This window comes from Micropterus dolomieu, linkage group LG05 (genome assembly GCF_021292245.1).
Source record: "Micropterus dolomieu isolate WLL.071019.BEF.003 ecotype Adirondacks linkage group LG05, ASM2129224v1, whole genome shotgun sequence".
Lineage (NCBI taxonomy): Eukaryota > Metazoa > Chordata > Actinopteri > Centrarchiformes > Centrarchidae > Micropterus > Micropterus dolomieu.
The window spans coordinates 24,440,199-24,462,179 of NC_060154.1; the positions used below are offsets into that span (position 1 = coordinate 24,440,199).

The window sequence follows — 21,981 nt, forward strand, 5'->3', positions numbered from 1 at the left end:
CTTGCTTGTCAGGACCCGCCTAGTAGTCCGTAGCTACTGGGCAGGTGCCACTCCCAACAAAGATCTAACAGATTGGAGAGGCCTCACTCGGTAGCTAAAACAGCATGTTTAACACCCACGGTGAAAAGAGTTACTGCAGCAATGTGCAGTATGACAAAAATATGGTGTTTTTTGAAAATAAAACCATGTAAACTTATTCTTGTACAACCCCTAAATATAATTACAAACCTGAAAATTAGCATTACATGACCTCTCAGGAAACTTACTTTCTTTATGTTCTTCTATGTCGATCAGCAGGAGTTCATGGGTTGAACTTCATGTGGTGGGTTATGGTGGTATGTATTTCTGTTGGAGCTCCAGTATACTGCAGAATATGCTATAGGAGCTCCCATGGGAGTAAGGTATGGTAACAGACCGCAGTAGCTGCCGGGGCTCTGTGTTGTGATAACAGGGTCTTTGCAGGGGGAGACACACACAGCATAATGAATAACCCACCGCCCACTGCAGCTCACTGTGCACAAACAGACATTTACACACGTGCGCACCCACGTACAAACTCAGAAACACACATGCGCTCATATAAAGTGCATGTGCTTCTATAATCCCATCTTTACCTTATATTATTTCACACACAGCAGAATCAACAATACATGCACACGTGAAACTGCACACACTTTCATGAGGCAGCCCAGCCCTCTGCAGCACATGCTTGGTTGCTTAGCCGAGGCCACGCTGACTGCATGTCTTACAGCAGCATCAGTATGCTACTGGCATGGTCCTGTGTCTACACCACTCTCTTCTCCCTCCCTTCATCCACCTCTCCTGTATGCCCTCCCTCTCAGTCCTCTTTCTTACCTCCATCACTCTCTCTATGCTTACTTGGCTTTGGTACTCCATCCATTCCTGATCTAGCCCTCTTTTATTGTAAAACAGAGCAAATTTTCAGCAACCTTATCTTATCCTTGAATTGTATTTTCTTGTACTCATATTCCACGTCTCTCTACACTTCATCTCTCCTTGGTCTCCCTCCTTCACCATGTCTTTGCGTCACTCTTGGCTGTGCCTTTGGGTTTTTGGGTCTAAGTGGGGAGCAGCCCGCTATGCTAATTATACTGTTAGGGTCTAGCCATATTTTCTAATGTTGTTTACCAGCTTCTCCTCTCTGTTGTATTGTAACCCGGGGATGGGCCCATTAATTGCCATGCTGACGGCTGTCATCATCCACACCCCTCTATGTCCGACACAGAGGGGTAGAGAGTGTTTGTTTATTGTGTGTGTGTGTCTCTGTGTGTGTATTGTGTTTGTGTGTGTGTGTGCGTGAGTCTCAGCGGGTGTCTGATGGGAGGGTGCTCAAGTGTGGAGGACTCATCATGGGTTATTAGGAGCATGTAGGGGGGCCATCAAGCGTGAGAGATGGAGAGATAGAAGTGGCAAAGAGATGAAGAGAGAGAGAGAAAGATGGTTAAGAGAGAATCATTCCTAAAGTGTGGCTTTAATATAAACTCCTTGAGTTTCCTCTTCTCGTGGGCCTCAATAGAAGAATACAATGAGACACTGAACTGTATGAAGTTGGGGGATTTCGGCAAGACAAATTCAACAAAGTATAATGGTCAAAGTTGTATCAACAGAGATCCTGAACCTTAATCCTTTGTGTGGGTCAAGCTCTTAACATGCAGACCTACACTTCCCATAATGCAACTCTGTACCATCTTTTGTGAGACCCTCCTTGCCTGGTAAATACCCACATCTTCCAACCCCACACACTCCACAAGCTACTGTGTATTTGTAGGTGATTTCAGGATTTGTAAACCTGCGCTCTATTGTCACATCTTTTGCCTAGCAGGTGCAAGAGGTTTTGGAATCCATACATTGGCTGCAACATATGTCCACAAAAAGTGCTTATTTTTATTTTTAGATTTGCCACCTCCAGGCTCAGACTGCTATACCAGGTGTCTGACAACATCATTGAAAGGATCCAAGTAACACCCGGTAACACCATTTCAGCTGCCCGCTGAAGCCATCCACTGCATGGATTTCAAACCTTCTTGTACCTACTAGTCATTTTGACCACAACATATGTGAAAATAGGACACAGGTTTAAAAATACCAAAATGACCCTTTAAGCCAATCTTTGACTGGCTAACACCTTCATTCTCACCACCGTCCTGTGTGTCAGTTCGCGTAGATGCTCATTCATACGGCCTAGGCTCGGCGTAAACACGCTGCACGCAAGTTCTGTGCCTAAGCCATATAATGGCAGGGAAAACCCTGACATACATACAGTACATACTCTGGTCTCTCTCAATTGCAACTGTTAATTTCCTGCAAAGCATCCTCACTGCACATGAAGGCAGATAAGGATAAAAGATAAGAATCTAGACAGCCTTGTACGCCATGATTAATTCATTTCATATTCTGCTTCCCTAGAATGAATGTGCAGTTAATATTTAATATTCTTACGCTTTTTCACATGATTGCAACATGATTATGAGAGGGACACATGGTTGGTGTTCGTGTCTGGGAGGTGAAAGACAGGGCAAGAGAGATACAATGTGTTGAAATCACACTTGTTGTAAATTGCATTGTTAATGCTTTTTGTGCTTACCAGTAATACTAATGTGATGCTTAATTGAAATTGAAAATAAAATTAGATTGAAAGAGACAATTAAAGAGACAGAATAGGAGATGACTGGAGAAGGGAAGCACCAGAGGGAGAGAGACAGCCACAGCATTACCATATGTAGTTCAGTGTGAGGGGTGAAATGTGTGCTGACACAGTTTGTGCATCTCACAGCAGTAGAATAAACAAAGAGTGCACCTTTAAGCTTTATTTTCATGCTGTATGGAACGAGAAGGACATTTCTTCCTTTAAGAAACACAATAAGTAACTATATAGTAGTTGCAGTACATAAAATTCTCCCCTCTGGAATGAGAGAGTGAGAGCGTAGACAGATTCCATATCGCATTGATAACACAATCCCTGAAATGTTATTATTGTTCATAATTGGAGCCTTTAATAAGCCTTCTGTGAGGTCATGGTGTATTAATGGTGTGTATTACAATAATTCACTAGATTCAAAAAGCAATGGAGACTCTGGATAAGCTTCCATGATATTAGATTAATACACCTCACATACCCAACACACACACGAACACACACACACACACACACACACACACACACAACACACACACACTTTGCTGCCTCCATTTGAAAGCTTATGTGGTAATTATACCTCTGTGAAGATACATGTAAATGTCTTTGGAGATATACGTAGAGAAGGGTCTAACGTTTGCTGTACCTCCCGGATCTGCAGAACGTGTTGCTTGTGGCTCAGCAGTTCAGAAGCAAGCTGATTGGTTGATCCAACTTCTCTTTGGGAGATGAGTTTGAATGAAACTCTGGAACTAAACTGGACGCGTTAACTTCCACTTTAAAATCCGTGCAAGTATTAAACGGCCACCACAACTTCACCAGATGACACCAAATCTTTGTTCCATTAAGTGCAGGAAGAGAAGCATGCCTCTGCCTTTACACACACTGCAGGCAGTTTCATGTTGTAGTAGTAATATGATGTAAGAACCATAGGACTGATGGAGAAGTTAATTAGAGGCCAGGCCAGTCATCCCAACATGCTGACCCATTTTCTACCCCTCCCATCGTCCCCCTCTACTTCTCCCCTTATCTGTCATTCACAGTCCCACCGCTTCTGATTAGCATATTCTGAGCCATACTTTATGTCTGCAGCTGTACCTTTTTCTCTATATAGCACAGCTCTTTTTTTTCACCACCCGAAAGACAGAGATGGCTGTTCGTTCCCACCATGTCTCCAATTAGATACCCTTCTATTCATCCTTCTGTCATTTCTCGCTCTTCTCTCTATCCTCTAGTTTCTCTCGTCTGCCGGTATTGGAAGCAGGTTGTAAAACAGGCTGGCTTATCCAAATGGAGACAAGCCCCACGGTCACCGTAGTTTTGTTACTGAGGCAGAGTCACATTAGCCTCTTTAGTCTGCCAGTGTGCGTGTGCATGTGTGTGGCCCTGTGAGCTCGTGCTTATGTGTGTGTCTATGTGTGTTTTGAGGCTGTGTGTGACATTACCCTCGCAGTCACAGGTAATGATCTCATCTCCCCGCTGGCACACAAAGAGAACACAGACACACAGACACACACACACTGAGAGGGAAAGATGGGGAGCAGAGATTGGTATTGTAATGGTTCTCTAATGGGCTACCTGACAAGTGCTTTTTCTTAATGCTATGTCCCCCCCCCCCTCTCTCTCTCCCTCCAGGTGCATTTTCCTTCTTTGAGGAGCAGTGATATGGACACCAGGTGTGGGGACGTCCAGGTATAAATTTAATTCTCATAGCACACTGTTTGTGTGCATCAAACACTACTTCCCTGTCATCACATCATAACGTGCTGTTTGTTCTGTTTTTCTTTTTTCATTCTATCTTTTGTTCAGCTACTGCTAAACCAAATCCCTGGCTGTGTCCGAAATCACTCCTTATTTACTATATTATGCGCTATATTTACCCTCTGCTATTTTATTCAAGTGTGATTTTTATGTACTCACAAATCCCCACAAAGGAATTAATAAAGTACTTTCTGCTAACTATCAGCATCGACATTGCAATGTGTCACATTTTATAGATACGAAGATTGCCTTTGTGCGACTCCTAGCCCGTCACTGATGACACAAAATGCTGATGATGATTCATAAATCTTAATTTACTGCTTCCGATAGATTGTCTGTTATATGGGGAGTAGTGAAAGGGTGAATGAGGCCGTTATTATTAGACACAGCTTAAATTAGCACACATAGCAAATGTTGACAAAGCAAATAGACTAGATTAGAATATAAACTCATATAACATACACAGCAGTCTCTCCACACATCTCATTAATCACAAAAATCAAACCAGGGTCTGAGCCAACACACAGAAACACGAGTGCTGCAAACTCAGCTCCAAATAGGTTGTTTTGAACCTGTTAAAAGTTTTTGAAAAAGTGCAAATTTTGTATTAGCAAAATCAATTCTGCATTGTCAGATTAAACTACATCTTCAACATTTTGATTTGGTGTTATGTTGGGAGGCCTCAACACCATAAAAGGTTAATTCTTTCTAAATCCTATAGCCTACAACGATATATATATCTATATATCTATATATATATATATATATATATATATATATATATATAGATAGATAGATAGATAGATAGATATATTTATATATACTACTGATCTGATATGGTTTCAGTTTTACAAACACAACTTGCTGTTACATTCATATGTACAGAACATTTGTTTAGCTTTGAATCCAGCAGCGCATTCACCTGCTACTGGATCAGGGGATTTTTTGTATCTTTTTTTTTTAGCTCTGAGCTGCCTCTCCACCCCACAGACACCTCACAGACACACTATGATGCTCTTATATTCCTGGTTCTCTATTTTTCTATTTATACCCACTGAGATGAGCAATGAGCCCCAGGCAGCCCTCACTCACCAACCTGGGCACACATAGACACACACCGACACAGAAGCACACCTTCTCTCTCAAACACACATGCTGTGAGTTGAGGCTGAGGTGGAGGTTAGAGGGTTTCATCAACACTGAGTCTGACCATATGAACTAATGTATTGCACTTAGCTGTATTATCAGGCCTCAGAAGGTACACAGAGGTCTGGAGTTCCCACTGTGTCCTCACTTTCAGCCTTGTGTTTGGGCATTCTGCTGTACAGAAAGTCTTCTCCCACCAACATCTGTTATTCCTGTGATATTGCTCATTATAGGTTTGTAAACATGAAAATGAGATAAACAAGAGTCAAGGCTGTCTTGGCAGAGTCGTCAAGAGACGCATCCCAAAGCAACACTGTGACAGTAAATGGGGCGATATTTTGAGGCAATGGGCTTTTCAGTTGGTAGATATTATCAAAGCAGTGAAATTAAGTATTTTTTGGAGTGTAAAAGCTTAACTACGTATGTTTTATATGAATTCATAAAGTCACTTAACTTTTTTCTTGAATCATTGCCAAAGAAGCAGCACAAGAGAAAGTTTGAGCTGGTCAATACTGATATATGTTTAATTAACTCCAAGCCGTTATCCTGCCTGTTTTTTATGACCTCAACTAAAAGGTGAGTTTATCATATTAAATGCATGCCTGCACTTGTAGCACTTGCACATACCTGGACATACATGCTGGCACACAGAAGGGGAGAGAGAGAGAGAGAGAGAGAGAGAGAGAGAGAGAGCTTGAGTACTAATGTTTAACTGAACCAGTTAAATATGAATGAAGACAACATCTATGAGAAACAGCCCGTCTTGCATTATTTACAATATTGAGAATACACTGAAACTATGTCAGCTTGACTTGTTCCACCTCCTCTGCCCTCTATTCCCTTTCTTCTCCTCCTCCCAGTACTACCATCACCCCCCTCTCCTCCCACTCAACACATACACACACACACACACACACACACACACACTTTTCCTCTAACCCCTTCTGTTCAGAGTTTACCAGAGGTTGAGTGAGGTCAGTGTCATAACTCGTCAGTCCAGTGGAGCGGAGGGTAGCCAAGAGTAATTGAGTAGTGGACAGCAGATCCTCTTATCAACTCTTCAATTGACACATGTACTTTTGTATTTGATTTTTATGCCATTGATGCATTTCTCCACAGATAAGTGTACATGTACTGGCTGTCTGCGGTAAGGATTTGTCCCTGGTACACGCAGTTTGAACAGGTGCCGCAAAATCACAATTCTTCTGTTTGTGTAATTTTTTTTTTGTTCCAAGCTTCATCATGCGAACAATGTTACATGCCCAAGCAACACTACTGTCTAGAATACTGAGGCTATTGAATCAGCTGGGAAAACTTATCTTAATTGATCTCACAACATCAAGTGTGCAGCCCATCATAAGCATGAGAGATATTGTCTGTGTTTGTGTTCTTCAAGACGACACGGGACAATTGTTTTCCACAAGGGTCAAGTCGGTGTTATATTTTAGAAATGTCTCTCAGAAGTCAAATTTCTATCCAAATTTAGCACATATTTTAAAAGACTTTCCAGAAAATCAGCAGAAGAAAATAAAAATGTGTTTTTTCATTCACTTTTGTAACATTAAATGTTTAATTCTTGAGTAATTTAAAACAGTGGGCCTTCACTGTTTAATCTAGCTGTAGATTATTCTACCGCATTGCAAGCTTTTTTTTCACTGGCAAGCAAAATTGGGAGGGAAACTAGAGCTTCATTGACAATTTCTTTCTCGGTTAAAACAAAAACAAACAGTTGCTAATGTTATCACCACTGCCTCCTGTCACCTCCAGTAAGACCCTGTTAATTTATTTCTGCTAATAACCTCCTTTAATTGCTTCTCAGGCACAAATGATGTTCCTATTATGATACATGTACACATTCACAAAATACTTTAGAATTACGATAGATTAATTAATTTATTGTTTTGTCTCATTAAAAAAAAACAACTAACAAATAATTGTCTTTTCTGTGTCACACACTTGTGCCACACCAGAGCTTGCAATGTTCACAGCTTGACCGGAGCTTTGTGTTATTTATGCATTATAGTAATGTATGTAAAACCACCGAATTGGGGTCAATACATCAGCACATTACTATTAAGCTATAACAGAAGAATATTTTAAAGACTTATTGGTGCTGCAGTGACATGTGATACAGTTTTTTCATAGTGGGGCAGGGTGTCAGGGCTGATAGAGTACAATTAGTTCAGACTGGCAGCAGGGCTCACTGAGACACTCACACAGAGGTGGTATTAGGTAGCCTTTACTTCCCCTCTGTTCTAAGGGGAATGTGTGTGTCCCATGTCTACATATGCATTAAACCTGTTAATGAAATATGATGGCTGCTCCCAGAGGTAAAAGCCTTCAAAGTTAGACATCCTGATGAAAACATAAACATGTGTGACATTTCAACAGAGCACATCTTTATATCTAACCCTCTTCTAACCCCCTGCAGGATACACACACACACACACACACACACACAGACACACACAGACACACACTGACACATAAACATTTGCTCCCCCTTCCTCTACCATAACCAAATACACACGTCAACCTGCCACCTAGATTAAGTTGTGATCATCCTCGGGAGTCTCTCCATTTCCATTTCTGTCTCTTTTTCACATTATTTACATATGAGAATACAATAAGAATGGCCTGTCACATTGTGAAAACTCATCTCAAAACTCCTCTGCATGGGTGTGCACATAGAGAGTTTTCAGAGTCAATATATTTTCTCTCTGATACACCATCTCTCCTCATCTCCACATGCTCTTTTACTCTCTTCACATCTGTCAGGTGCTTGATATCCTGATACATGAGTTATTGAAGAGTGGCGTGCTTTGATATCTACAGTTATGCTGTGATTTTTCATCTTTGGAGGTGGGAGGTGGGGGGAGTCCAGCTTCATAGCTATGTTCCATCTACCTCTGCCTTCCTTCTCTTTCTCGTTCATCCACTCTTCGCGCCACATCCGCACACAACGCCTGGTGTTTGTAGCTAAATAGGCAGTGTGGAAGTCTGTAGGTGAGACAGGTCACTATGTACTTGTTTGTGCATTTGGGTCAAAGCTAATCTCATTCCAGGCTGCATGCATCTCTCAAATTCACCTCCAGACGCATTGACGCCTTTTTTAGAGGAGACTGAGTAATTTAGAGCCGACAACCAATGTTTGATTACAATGTCATGTGACTACAGTAAGCTATGTTTGAATATAGTATGGAGGGATGAAATCTGAGCACACGGCTATTATTGAATTATTAAATTATTCATACATCCAGCCAATGCCATGGACAACATTTATGAATATACATCATAAAAACATCATACTGTAGAACACGTAATTGAAAATAAGATAAAATTATCTTTTTATTTAGTCCATATGGTTCAGTTTACCAAAAGTATTTTATCATGTGTTGTTGTCTGATCTGATGTATGTCGTCCAAACAGAATGAGCTCTTAAAACAAGGATTGCTTTTTCACCTAGAACCTAGACTATGTATGTGACAGCGCATCATTATGTTGCATTATGAATGCAAAACATGGGTGGCCCTCACCCTGATGCGTTGTGTTGTTGAAAAGATTTTACACTACTGGATTTGCGTATTTAACATCACTTTAGAATATGGGCCAAATGAACCTGGGTGCGAAGATTTAAAATGTTTTTACTGCCAGTGCCCTTTGTCACTCTGAGGAAGACCTGCTGTTTGATGCTCCACTTTTTTTTTTTTACAAGTTGGAGCTCTAACCATGTGATCCAGATCTCATCATCCCCAAATCCCATGTCATTGTCTTCTCTGCTGATCCACCGGTTTGAGCTCCGAGTTGGCATCATTTCTATCCAGAGTTTCCCTCATCCATACGAACATGTTTAATACTTGTTGCCATAAATCTGATGCATGTGCAGTTGGAAAATTGTTGGTCAACATGTTACATATCACAAAGCTTAGGACTTTAATCAGGCTTACTGTATGAGCTACTGTAGCTCAGCATTGCCGAGCTATGCTCAGGCAATTAGAGAGCTGCCTTTGTTGCCTTTAACGAGTTTGACCCGTTTCGCTGATAATACACATACATTTCTATTCTTTCTCCTTCCCTCTGTTTTTTTCTCTTTCTGTGTCTTGTCTCCCTGTCTTTCCCTATCTTTTTCTTTTTCCATTCTATATCTCTGCCTCTTTCCCTCTCTTTGCGTATGTGCGTAATACAGGAATCCTAATTCTGTAAAACAATGTTTTGTGTGAACAGTATATATGAGGGAGGTGACCTTCAAGTTCTCACTGGAGATCATATCCATCTGGACATTCCCATGGATTACCCTAAAGAACACCGTGTCTTTGAAAAGGGTATATGTGTTTATGTGTATGTTCATGCGATTACATCTACTCAGGTGTGTGTGTGTGTGTGTGTGTGTGTGTGTGTGTGTGTGTGTGTGTGCGTGTGTGTGTGAGAGACATAGTAGTGAGAGGAAATAGAGAAAGCTAGCTGCTGGCTTACCCACATGAGCATCCAGGAGTTATCTGTTCAGCCAAGCTGAGACAGACAGACAGAGACTGTGTGAGAGAGAGAGGGGAGGGAGGCAGATACTGAGGGAGGGAGATATGGCAAAAAGGGCAGAGATACTGAAGTGTGGGAGGGAGATAGACAGGAGGGCTCTGCACAAATACACACAGAGAAGGTAAAGTACAGCTATACTTAGGTAGGAAAACTGAGCAGCTAAGGAAGAGAAGGTGGGGACGGAGTCATGAGGTGGTAGGGTTCAGAACAGGAGGAGGAGAGAGAGGTTTATGGGGAAACGTGAGGTTGATGGGATGGAGAAATGATGGAGAAATAAGGTTTCAATGCAGTGGATTGTATTAATGTAGTTATAAGTCATTTACCTAGATTGTGCGGTTTAACATCTTTGATTGGCCAATGCAGTGTGTTGCTTTATGACGTTGCATTGCGCGCAGCAGAAGCCAGGTTGAGTCGGCATTCCTGCTGTGCCAACGCAGCGTCTTCATTGAAGTGAATGAGGGGGCTGTATTGTTTCAGGCAAGCTAATGTCAGCCAATGAACACAATTTAAGCAATTTGGTTATAATTAGAATCTTACAGTCGTGATAATTCAAGAGGGAATCTAAGTTTATTTTGCCTTCTCGTTGACTTGTCAAAAATATAATGCTATTTTTTTCTGATTTCAAAAGGAAGAAAAACAAAGGCTTTTATAAGTGTATTTTGGCACATACTGTATATTGTTCAAAAAACCTTTCCTTTTTAACACCCCTGATGGCCGTTTACATCAAGCAAGTTGTTTATAATATATATCATATATCATGATCGCAGCCCACCCTTTTCTCTCTGCCAACTTTGAACCCAAACCTACATCCTTGTGTGAATGTGGACGGAAGAGGTTTAGTTGGAAGGCTGCTGTGTCTTTGCAGAGATCAGAGGAACTGTGTCCATGCTGAGGATCCCAAACCCCTGACAGCAGCACACATCTGGAGAGGAGGATGATCTGAGGCGAGGAAGTGGGGGAGAAAGGGAGAGGAGGTGTGGGGGTAGAAAAGTGAAAGGAGGTGTGGATTAAAGGGGATAAGGCTTAAGGAAGAATGGAGGAGAGGCAAGAAATAGCAAAATTCTATGGTTCACTGAGGTCAGCATAGTTGCTGTTGTCGGTCTTATGCTGATTAATCAACAGCAGTAAGGAAACAGTATGTTCTGTCTTTGGACCTACATTATGTTTTAACCCCTTAGTTCCAAATACTCATGATAAGTGTGCTCCCACTCAACACAACATGGTGAGTTTGCCAAGTCCATGACTCACACACACGGTTTAGGCTGCACGGTTAATCGATCAGTGGTCTATGCTGAATGACTGGGTGAAGGCTGCAGCATGACCACTGCTTGCGTGCATTTATGACTCAATGAGTTTTGTCAGAATTACTATGCGTGCGTAGGAAAAAGCAAGAGCGTGTGATGATGATGAACTTTGGACGGTGCATTCATCCTTTCACAGCCTCTAAACTACGACTAACACACTTCCTGACCAAACAGTGAAGCACAAGCCTGATGACGTTTTGCCCACAACTTTTTATTTCAAGCCTAATTTAAAAACCATCAGCCCCTCCTTCTTTCCTTTGCCTTTCATCTTCATTGCTCATTATAATTAATATACATTTTCCAAATCCTTCACCATCACCCAGTGCCCCCCTCCCTCCAACCCCACTCCATGAAAGATGGAAATCAGGACAGTTCAGCAGCGGAGGGGTTAAGTGTAACCCAGCCTAGTGATTGGCTGCCGGCCGGCGGTCTGAACCAGCCTACAGAAAGAGGTAACCAGGCAACCTCTGAGAGGGAGAGAGAGGGAGAGGAAAGGAGAGGGGGCAGAGGAACTAGGAGGGGAGAAAAACGCGCTGAAAGAAGCCTGGCATAGTTTTGTGGGGATTGTGGAAAAAGATGCAACGAAGCTTGCAAGTGCTCTCCCCGGGATGGAAAACTGGATTACTGTCCCTGCTGAAACACATTGTGGATGTCTGAATAAACCAGGAGGAGATACGCGGGAATTAATGGATTCTAAAGCCTTTTCACAAAATGGGAACTAACTGTGCTCATTTTCGCTGTAGTGCAAAGGTAAGTGCGCTAATGCAAAGTGCCTGAACGGAAGCACTAGTGACGAATTTGCTCCACAAAGTGTGTACTTTCAGATCAGTGTGTGATAGTTAGGCTAGTGTTTTGGACCTTTATAGAAGAGCCTGTGGAGTCAGTGTGCTCTGCTCGTATCACTGCAATGAATTAGATTGCTGCCGCTGGTGCATCGGGATTTGTGTGTGCGTGTGTGCGTGCGTGCGTGTGTGTGTGTGTGTGTGTGTGTGTGTGTGTTGGGCGGGTGTGGGTGACCCCCTCAGTGAAACATAGTGGTCAAGGGCTGAATGTGTGTTTGTGGGATGTTAGGCGGGAGGAAAGACGCTGGTTTGCTGCATTTGGCATCTGTCTCCCCGCTCCCCGGCGTGTGTAGTTTCCTGTAGGCGCCCTTCGGAGACTCAACACCAGATTATTCATAATTGTTTTATTTTTAAAGTGATGCAATCATAGCAATTGCAAAATAGCCCTTAACGAAAGAGATCTTAGGATGTAGCCTATAGTCTATGGTGACTTTATAGTAACCTTATCATGCTTGGTGGGAATTTTGCGACTTAAATGACGCTTTGGTATGCCTATTCAGTTATATGTTTTTGAGAACTCATTGCACTTGGCCTGATGTTTTTTATTTTACTTTTTACAAGTGAATGGCCACACACCCTTATTTCACGCTCTTGTAATGCACTGGGGGCTTTCCATCGCCCGCAGTGGTTGCAATAATGTTCCTGATGTGTGGGGTTTTGTCCACTTTGGAGGGTTGGCTCACAGTGGGAGTGGGGTGAAATGAAGTGAAACGCGGTACAGTGGAGGTTACATGGATGTTGTTAGTGTACAAATGTAGTCACTGGTGTTAAGGTTATAGCTGGTTCTCGGTCACTGGGTTTGGGGAGAGAGAGAGAGAGAGAGAGAGAGACGGAAGGAGAGTTGAATGGGCGACCCGGTCAGTTTGCTTTGGGGGGCCCAGGCTCCGCTGCAGCTAAAAGCCGCATTAATCATGAAGCTGTGGTGCTCTGCAGCTCCTCACTCTGTACCCTCTCTCTTTCTGTCTCACACGCAACCTGCATCAGTTTTAGGCCTATAGCCTTTTCATGTAGTAGGTGTGTGTGTGAATGTGAATAGGTTGTAGGCCTATCCTGTGAACATCTTTTAAAATGAGACAATAAAACCACTACTCAGTATTTGTTTTTTCAACCACCTGCACCTGTACTCAACAACTGTTCTTTTATTCAGAGGTAGTGTCGCTTTACTTAAATATTTCCAATTTGTTATACTGTATACCTATGTTGTACTGCATGTCAGATGGTAAGTCTAAGTGTTGTACTTCAGCTGCAGCATATTTCTCTGAAGGCTTCTATTAGTTATTCAGCAGATACAGATTTTATATGTAAAACATACATAATGTAATGCATGTCCATTTATTTAATCTACTACCAAACAAGTACCGGTAAGACCACTTACAACTTTGATACTTATACAGCATATACAGATGAATCATTAGCAGCCTGAAAGCGACTATTCCTTAAAAGGAGTACTTTTGATAAGTACTGTACATTTTATAGCACTATGATTGTATAGTTACTTACTTTTTCAGGTAATTAAATGTTTGTTGTTGTGCTGCTGCTTTAATCTAAAGATTTGAATTCGTTTTCCTCCACTGCCAAACAGACCTCTTACTTAGATGGCCCCAGCAGGCGACTCCTGGGCGTCATAGAAACCCTGTATTGTGTGGAAACTCAAAGAAAACACAGTTGAAGGCTCTCTTTCTCCCTCTTTCAATTCTTGTCTCCGTCTGCTCTGTCCCAGCCTCCCCCTTTTTTTCTTGCCCATTCTGTCACTTTCCACAACCCAGTCTGCTTCTTGCAATTTATTTTTTTCCAATGCAGGATAGTAGGTCTTATGTCTCTGTGCACTGTATATCCAATCCAATCCAATCCACCTTTATTTATATAGCACCTTTAAAAACAACACTGTTGACCAAAGTGCTGAACACAGTCTACAAATAAATAACAACATACAATAAAGGCACAACAAAGAAAATTACTAAAACAATAAATCATAAATACTACAATACAGTTTGAATGAATTTTGGACTAAATCTTAAACAGAAAATCGCTGCATCCTGGAGCTTACTCTTCCAGTTCTTAAAGTTTTTGAACAGCTTTTGAAAAAATGAGCTTGTAACTCTGTATCTCAGTTGGGAACATGGTGTAGCCTACCGCTGATATTTGAAAAGCCTTTTTTTGTTTTTGTTTTTTTTAGTTCTGTGTTGTGACAGAAACCCATCTGACTCCTTGTAAATGTCTACAAAGAAATGACAAGCTGTAAAAAAGAAACCACAACAGTTTTCATCAAGCTCAAGGTGTTTCTTTAACTGTGTCAAAACAAAGCACTTTAAAAGTAAGGGTGGCCAGAGCCCCTGAAACCACCTGAAAGGACCTGTCCCCAGCCGGTTCCAATCCAAGTCCAAATTAACTTTCACTAGACCCAACAGGACCAAGAACAACACATTTTTTTTTATCAGCCAGTAAGAATATTACAAACTGCTGCCTTTAAGCGCTGTGACATTTAAATAACATGTATTAGTCGAGTTCCTGCCATAACCTGTTTACACCATAGCGTTGTACTGTAACCTTATCATTCACATTGCTGCCTGCTTTGCACCCCAGTGACACTTGTTGCTATGGATACAATTCAATTCTACAATAAATTGACAGCCTATTCAAGTTACCTACTCAATACTCCACGCTGGCTGTGTCTCAGTGGCATTTCTTTAAATCAGCTGTGGTGAAAACAATGAGCAGGCAGCTACAGCTGAATGAAATGTGTGCATGTCGATAACTAACATTCACCAAGTTCTCTGCCTTTATTACTTTCTTTGTTTGACCTGGAAGCCCAGTGAGAATCTTTTTTTTTTGCTCACTTTATATCAAACTTGACAACAACAACACAACTCCAAATTCAGAACCCAGGTTCACTTGCTTTTGGGTTCATTAGTACTAGTTTGTTTTTTAATGTAGGCTACAGTTCCATAAGATGGATATGTCAATGGCTCTTTTTACATCAACTACAGTTTTTTGTATCCGCTAAACTCCTTACTGAGATGCTATTTTGGTCAGCTCCTGGGCAAATATTCCAAAATGACAAAATGATTTTTAAGTTCAAAGGAGAACAGCTGTGTAAATGCATTTCATGTTTGACTTTCTCCTCAACGACACGCACAGATCTCTACAAACATGTCTTCCCGATTGGCAGGAAAATCTATCCTGCCCAGTATCAAAATATGCAGCCATTGTACTTCTCCTTTTGGGTACATCTGGAATTATACAACAACTGTGCACTCTTTTCCTCCTGCTAAGGCCTCCCCTCACCTCTGTTAAGTCCAGTGCACCAGGGTTATCTTCTCCGGTGCATGAGCTAAATATGCAGCTCTTATCCTTCTTAAACGTGCACCTGTGTCAAAGGTAGAATTCTTATGAAATGAAAACGGTAATAAAAGAAGAAAACCCAGAGAAACTTATACTTGCTCTGCTGCATTATTTGAAACAGGTTGTAACATGTTAAATACTGTTGTTTTTTTCAGCAGGGCTTCCACTGTTACTGTGAAAGGAAAGTTGGAAGAATTGACTGGCTCTTGGCTGGCTGCCCTTCCCATTGATCCACGTCCTGTGTGTGTGTGAGGGAGACATTTTCTCAGATATAATTGGCATCGCAAACATGTTCACAGCCCACTGGGAGTATGTGTGTTTATATGTACCCTATTTCCTTTATTCACTGTAAGGCAGTTGTGATTTGTGTTTTTGATACCTTGGCAAATCAGTATTCATCACACAGACGCGCACACATGCCTGAAGACACTGGATGTGCACCGTCATTACCACCAATCATGATTACCTCTTACAAATACAAACAGGCACACAAAAAAGATTGTTACATGTAAACACACACCACAGAAGGGGCTGTGAGAGAGAGAGAGAGAGAGAGAGAGCGAGAGCAGGGCAGTCCAATCCAGAGGTGCAGATCGAGTTGGCAGCTAATCTGCCTCTGCAGCCTGTAATCTGTAATCTTCTTAAAACACTCGCAATCTGTCCACACCACTGGGATTAGCATTTGTAGTCACCATTGCACACACACAAACACACACACTTTTACACACTCTCCTTGTATTTGATCGCAAAAAGACTGTTTTGTGGGTTTGGCATGCTCTGCCTTTGCAGCCAGATTTCTCAGTTTTAGATTACACTCTGACTGTGAAAGGGAATAAGCAGATAAATTAAAGGACAACCTGTATATATAGTTAAAGATTACTTGTTTACAGAGGACCTTGCCTGTTAGCCTTAAATTATGTAATGTACTGTATGCATCACTAAGAAGAAAGTGGTAAATTATGTGTTTGCTATCATAAATGTGTGGCCATTTTAGAACATACAACAGGTATTAGAAAAGTTGTAAAAATACAGGATGGACCACAAGACCTTGATGGTCCTCACACACATATTTTCATATTTACAGTACAGTAGATCAGAGTAGCTGGGTTACCAGCAGTTTTCCAGTTTCATACTGAAAATTAGTGAACAATCATTGTAATTGCTTTTTTTCATTCCCAGTCTGTTTATATCCCTGTGCTTATCTGTTCTTTATCGCCGCTTCACATCTTTACCCTCACAGTGTCCTCTCTGGGTTTACTTAATCTCTGTCTATGGTTCTCCATCTCTGCCCTGTTCCACCTGTGTGGGATTTTTTCTGCATGACTATACATCTTTCTCTACACTTCTGTCTCTTCTCTCTTTCCCCTTCTCTCACTCCATCTCTATCTGCCTATAGCATTGCTCTGGGCTTCCTCTTGTTTCAGATGAGATGTTGAATATTGAACTGAGACTCTTGAGTTCCTCTTCTTTTTTGCTGCTAACATTCACATCACCATTAGTATTTAACATCATCATTATCACATTTTCTTTTACATCCTGCTGGTCCTCCTGCTTTTCTTTCTCCAGTGAGTAGCACTTTGGGGTGAAATCGCAAAGGTGTTCACTTTGTTAATGAGTTTTCACAGCAAACAAAAGCACTTTAGAGCAGGCATTTGCAGGAGGTAAAGACACACACACACACACACACACACACACACACACACACACACACACACACACAGGCACCACACTGGAGTCACAGCACATTAACACTTCAATTAATTCAATGCCTTACATTCTCATTTCCCCAGAAGTCAAGATCCCTGACCACCCCACTCCTTAAACCTCACACACACACACACACACACACACACACACACACCAGTGATGTACTGTGTCGAGCCGCACTAGACCGCATTATTACATGTTCCTTTTGACATTTTAGGTGTTGGAGAGAAGGCAGCAAACAAAGCATCATAAATTACGTTTTAATTTACGTTCTCTGCCTGTCATCCAGCCATGTACAAAGGAGGCATGGTTTTGTATCACATTCTTTATTCAAGGAATACAATAGATAATGAATGCATGTAGGGAGAAAGGGAGTGGGCTCTCAGTTTTGCTGGGGGGTTTGTTAGCTACACTTCCCTGTGGAACAGCTCCACTGACTTCGACACTCACTGTGAGACTGCAACAAAGTTGGAGAAAGAAACAGACTGAGATGGGAATGGAAAGATGTTTCCCTTGGAGGATTTCCTCTTTATATTTCTCCCCTTCTTTCTTTCTGTCTTTGTCTCTCTCTTGCTTTATCTCCATCTGTGCTTTTCTGTGGCTGCTCACTAATGAATTTTTAACCGTCCCATGATTCTCCCCTTTGTCTTTCCGTACTCTCTCTGTTTGCAAAGATTAGCCACAATTCAATATCCATCATTAGCTTTTGTCTTCACTGTACCTAATTCACAGGGATGTTTCACAGTATGGTAACTTATTGCATGGCAAGAGCTGTGCAGCAGTCTTCTCAGTCATGTAGAAATGACATAGCCTGTCTGACCCTGTGTTGTTTTGAAAGACTCTGAGCTGGTAATCTAATTCAGTCCTTTGTAGGCAAGGGTTGTGCTGCCTTGCGTGTCAGACATCTGTTAAAGCAGATGAAACAGGGAGGAAGAGGGGCATTGTGCCACCTGTGTCCAGGACATACAGTAAGAGTTGTCCCTGGGTCGGAACCACATCAGGAGTTGCCTTCCTGGAGCATCTGGTGCCTGGCTCAGGTACTGGGCTCAGAGGAAATGCCCAAATGCTGCTGCATTCAGCCTGCTGAGCTCACACAGACATTGACTGCTCATGCATAACATGCATACACATCTGCAATCATTTTCACTCATCTACAAACTTGTGTGCTTCAGCTCCTGGTTCTGATCACTTCAGTGTCGCACCCAAGCACTTTTGTGATCACAGAATGGAGTTTTATGTGGATTCATGGTAATGAAATCTGCAACCCATAAACCAAGTTAAGTTTCAATTAAGGTAGAAACATAAAATGATCAAAATGGGATTCATTTTTTCATACAGTGTTAAAGCAACGGTGGAAAACCTCTGAGGCTTTAGTGTTTTTGTTATATTTTTGCTTACTGTGCTTTATGTGTAACTTTTCTTTTAAACAGCCCTATTAAGGTAGAACACATTGTAACTGTAGCATTATAAATTAAGAATTTAATTATTCAATTATGCAGTTTCTTCCTCTGCAAATAAATAGACTAATTGACAAAGTTTAATGTGTTAGGAAAATTAACTGAGGCATAATAGAGAAGGAGCTCAGAGGAGGTTAAGGCTGAGGTAAGTAAAATCTGAGGCTTCTCAGTGTGAATGGTGCTGCAGAGCTGTTAGTGGCCATTTCACTGCTCAGCCTCGGCCATTTATCCTCCACGCTGAGTCGTCAACACTCATGTATGAACACACGCTTGTGCACGTGTAAAAACTTGGACACGCACTGCTACTCTCTTTGCCCATCAAACTATCTACCTCCCACTGTGCACATTACACTCTTTGGGCCCTTCTCACTCTGCAAAGCATTTAAAGAGGTAAGGGAAGCAGTCTGTTAATTTTTCCAGGCAGTGTCTCTTTTAGACCATTTTTTGGGCCTGCTGTGCAGAGGTCAGTCACTTCAACTCCTACAGCCACCCCTGAGAGGAGGGGCAGATTATGAATGAACAGGCCTACTGCATTTAAAACTAAGTTGTGCTCAATAGAGAATATGTTATACCAGCAATGACAATCAATGATGTCAGATTGATTTCAGAAATTTACAAAAGTAATTTATTTTACTGTATGAGATGAGGCTTAATGAGAAACACTCATTGTCATGCCTGCACCTGAAATGGGACATGGCATGCCCATACATTTTGACCCTTTTAGGATTTGTGCCACCTCAGTGGGGCAGCCTTCATACCTTGCAGAGTGGATATACACAGGTTAAACTGTAAAAGAGCTCTTCAGCACCAACTTGTGGTTTGTTTGGGCCAGTAATGGACAGTTTGCCATCTTTTTGCTAAAGGAAAGCAAAGTTTGATAATGCAGGAATCTCGTCAGAATTATGAAGACTTCTGTGAGATATTACACCTAGTACCACCACACTTTAGGCAAGTGCTGCTAATCAATTACTCAGACCTCCCTTGTCTCTCAACCAACATTTGATCTCAGGCTTGGCTGAAATGATGACTCACTGCTATGACTTTGGACGGAAAATATTTCTTTTGTATACACAAATACAAAAACTCCAAAGTACATACATTAGTTTCACTAATATATTTATATTTAATGTTAATGCCTTCATACACAATCAAACATTAATGACCCTGCATATGTCCCTCTTGTGCCAGTATTTGCATTTTCCCCGCAGTTTTTAATTTTGTTAACTGGTTGTGTAAGAGGATTTAACCCACAGACACATAAATACACATTAGGAATAAAGATAAATCAGTCCTCACTTAACTGCTGAGAATTTACTGCTCAAATCAGCCCAGAGCTAGTTAGTATGGCTTTGTGAATCAGATTGAGCTTTAAAAGGGGAGCTTTGGCTCTAGTAAGGATGTATTTATTAGACAAGCATTTACAGAAAATAAGATACAGCTATACCATTCATTTTATGAAAGCATAAAGTAGCCTCACAGACCTCACAGTATGGAGCTTTGATAGTGTATCAGCTTATCACGTTGTTATGGCTAAGCCTGTGGCTGTTGGCAAACAATTGCCTACTTATCCAGCAGAAACAGAGCAACATGTCATTAGAATCATCATTCTCTCCACCTATTCAATGCAAGTCCAATGTTTGTGGGGTTTTTTCTTGGTGTGACCCACTGCTGAGAATAAGTAGGTGTCTTTGGCTTACTAATAGTTTTGTTTCTTTAGCCGCTCCCGATGGATTTCCACCATTTCACACTGAACATATTTCACCATATGTTCAGTGTGTAAGAAATTGTTCACACTGAACATATTTCACCATATGAACTAGCTTGTGTAAGCTGCGTTTTTGTGTTGTTTTATATGAACTGGCTTAGTTTTGGTGTATTTCAACTGTCAGATTAAATCTGAGCCAAAGCGGCTGATAATTGTGCAAAACTGCAGACTTGGGTGTTGATTCTCAGTGGGATCGGTAATATTATTCAGTGTCAACGTGAACAGTGTTGCCTCAAGTATCTTTAGTGAACAAACCAGGCTTTGGACTTGGCTAATGCCAAATCTAGCAGAAGGGCATTACCTCTAAATATGGACTGAAAGTGCATTCAGCAGATTTAAGGATCCAGCAATCTTTTCTCTCTTTGTGTGTGTGTGTGTGTGTGTGTGTGTGTGTGTGTGTGTGTGTGTCAGCCTCTCAGTCAGGGGTCCTCTTTAAGGACGAATGGAGGATTCAATCACCTGCTCTCAGGTCATTTGTGCTCCTTGATCGAGTTCCACTGAGCATCTACTAGACTGACACACTCTACTGGGCTGCTGAAGTCACACACACACACACACACACACACACACACACACACAGACTGAAATGATGAAGAGGACATATAACTGAAGGGTAAATTATTTTTTTCATTATAAAAGTGCTTTTGATGGCCCCCTTACCCTTAGGCCATGACCTATCTCTCTCTCTTTTTGCCTCTCCCTCTCTCTCACACATACCCACATAAACACACTTACATACCCTCCCACCCATTCTATATCTAAGTATTAAGATAGGCAGCCTTCAATTAGCTGGATATGCGTTCAGATAATGACTGCTCTCTATCCATAGCAGTCTGAGGGCAGATGAGAATGATAAGTAATTTTGGGGAATGAGGGTGTTAAAGACCACCCATTCAACCATGTGGCCACGCTCACTCTGGGGCGCGTGCGTGTGTGTGTGCACATAAAGCTGGATTAATGGAATAGGCAAGATGTAAGAGCTGCAAGATTAAATGACTGTGAACTGATTTGATGGTTTCAATCACACACACACACACACCCCCACACACCCATAATAGCCGTGGCTGGAGCTGACAGAAATATTTGTCAGGGGCTTATTTTGAAGTTGATAATGTGATGTGGATGAGTGGACCAAAATATTTAGTGTGTGTATGATTTCAAATAGTACACATGATTTTTTTCTATACTTTGCAGCTTCACATTGCTTCAGTCTTAAGTGGCATCTGGTTTTTGCAGATGTGCTGTAAAAGGATACTTCTATGTGAGGAGGGAATGTTCTTCATTTATCTTTCCATAGGCAGACCAAGCACTGTTCTCTTCAGCATGTAGCATCTGTAAGGACTGTGTGCTTTAAGCAACTTTTTCAAGTCATAAAGCAGCGAAGTGCTTCAGCAGCCATTATGAATAGTCTGTCTGGAGAAAAAATGAAAAGGGACATAAAAAGTTAAGTTGGAGGAAAAAGGTACTA

The 21,981-nt window shown here is 41.5% G+C and overlaps 1 protein-coding gene across 6 annotated transcripts in view; it reads left to right on the forward strand.

Moving 5' to 3' along the window:
* The first annotated feature begins 4,288 nt into the window (after positions 1-4,288).
* Positions 4,289-21,981, forward strand: part of dab1a (DAB adaptor protein 1a) — a 99,507-nt gene continuing 81,814 nt past the window's right edge. For 5 of the 6 annotated variants that reach the window (XR_006825176.1, XM_046050145.1, XM_046050141.1 and 2 more), the window contains exon 1: positions 11,940-12,150. The gene's annotated coding sequence lies outside the window, so the exon portion shown is untranslated. Of the gene's footprint in view, positions 4,349-11,939; positions 12,151-21,981 lie in introns of those variants that run through there. The other variant, XM_046050142.1, reaches the window with a different exon arrangement.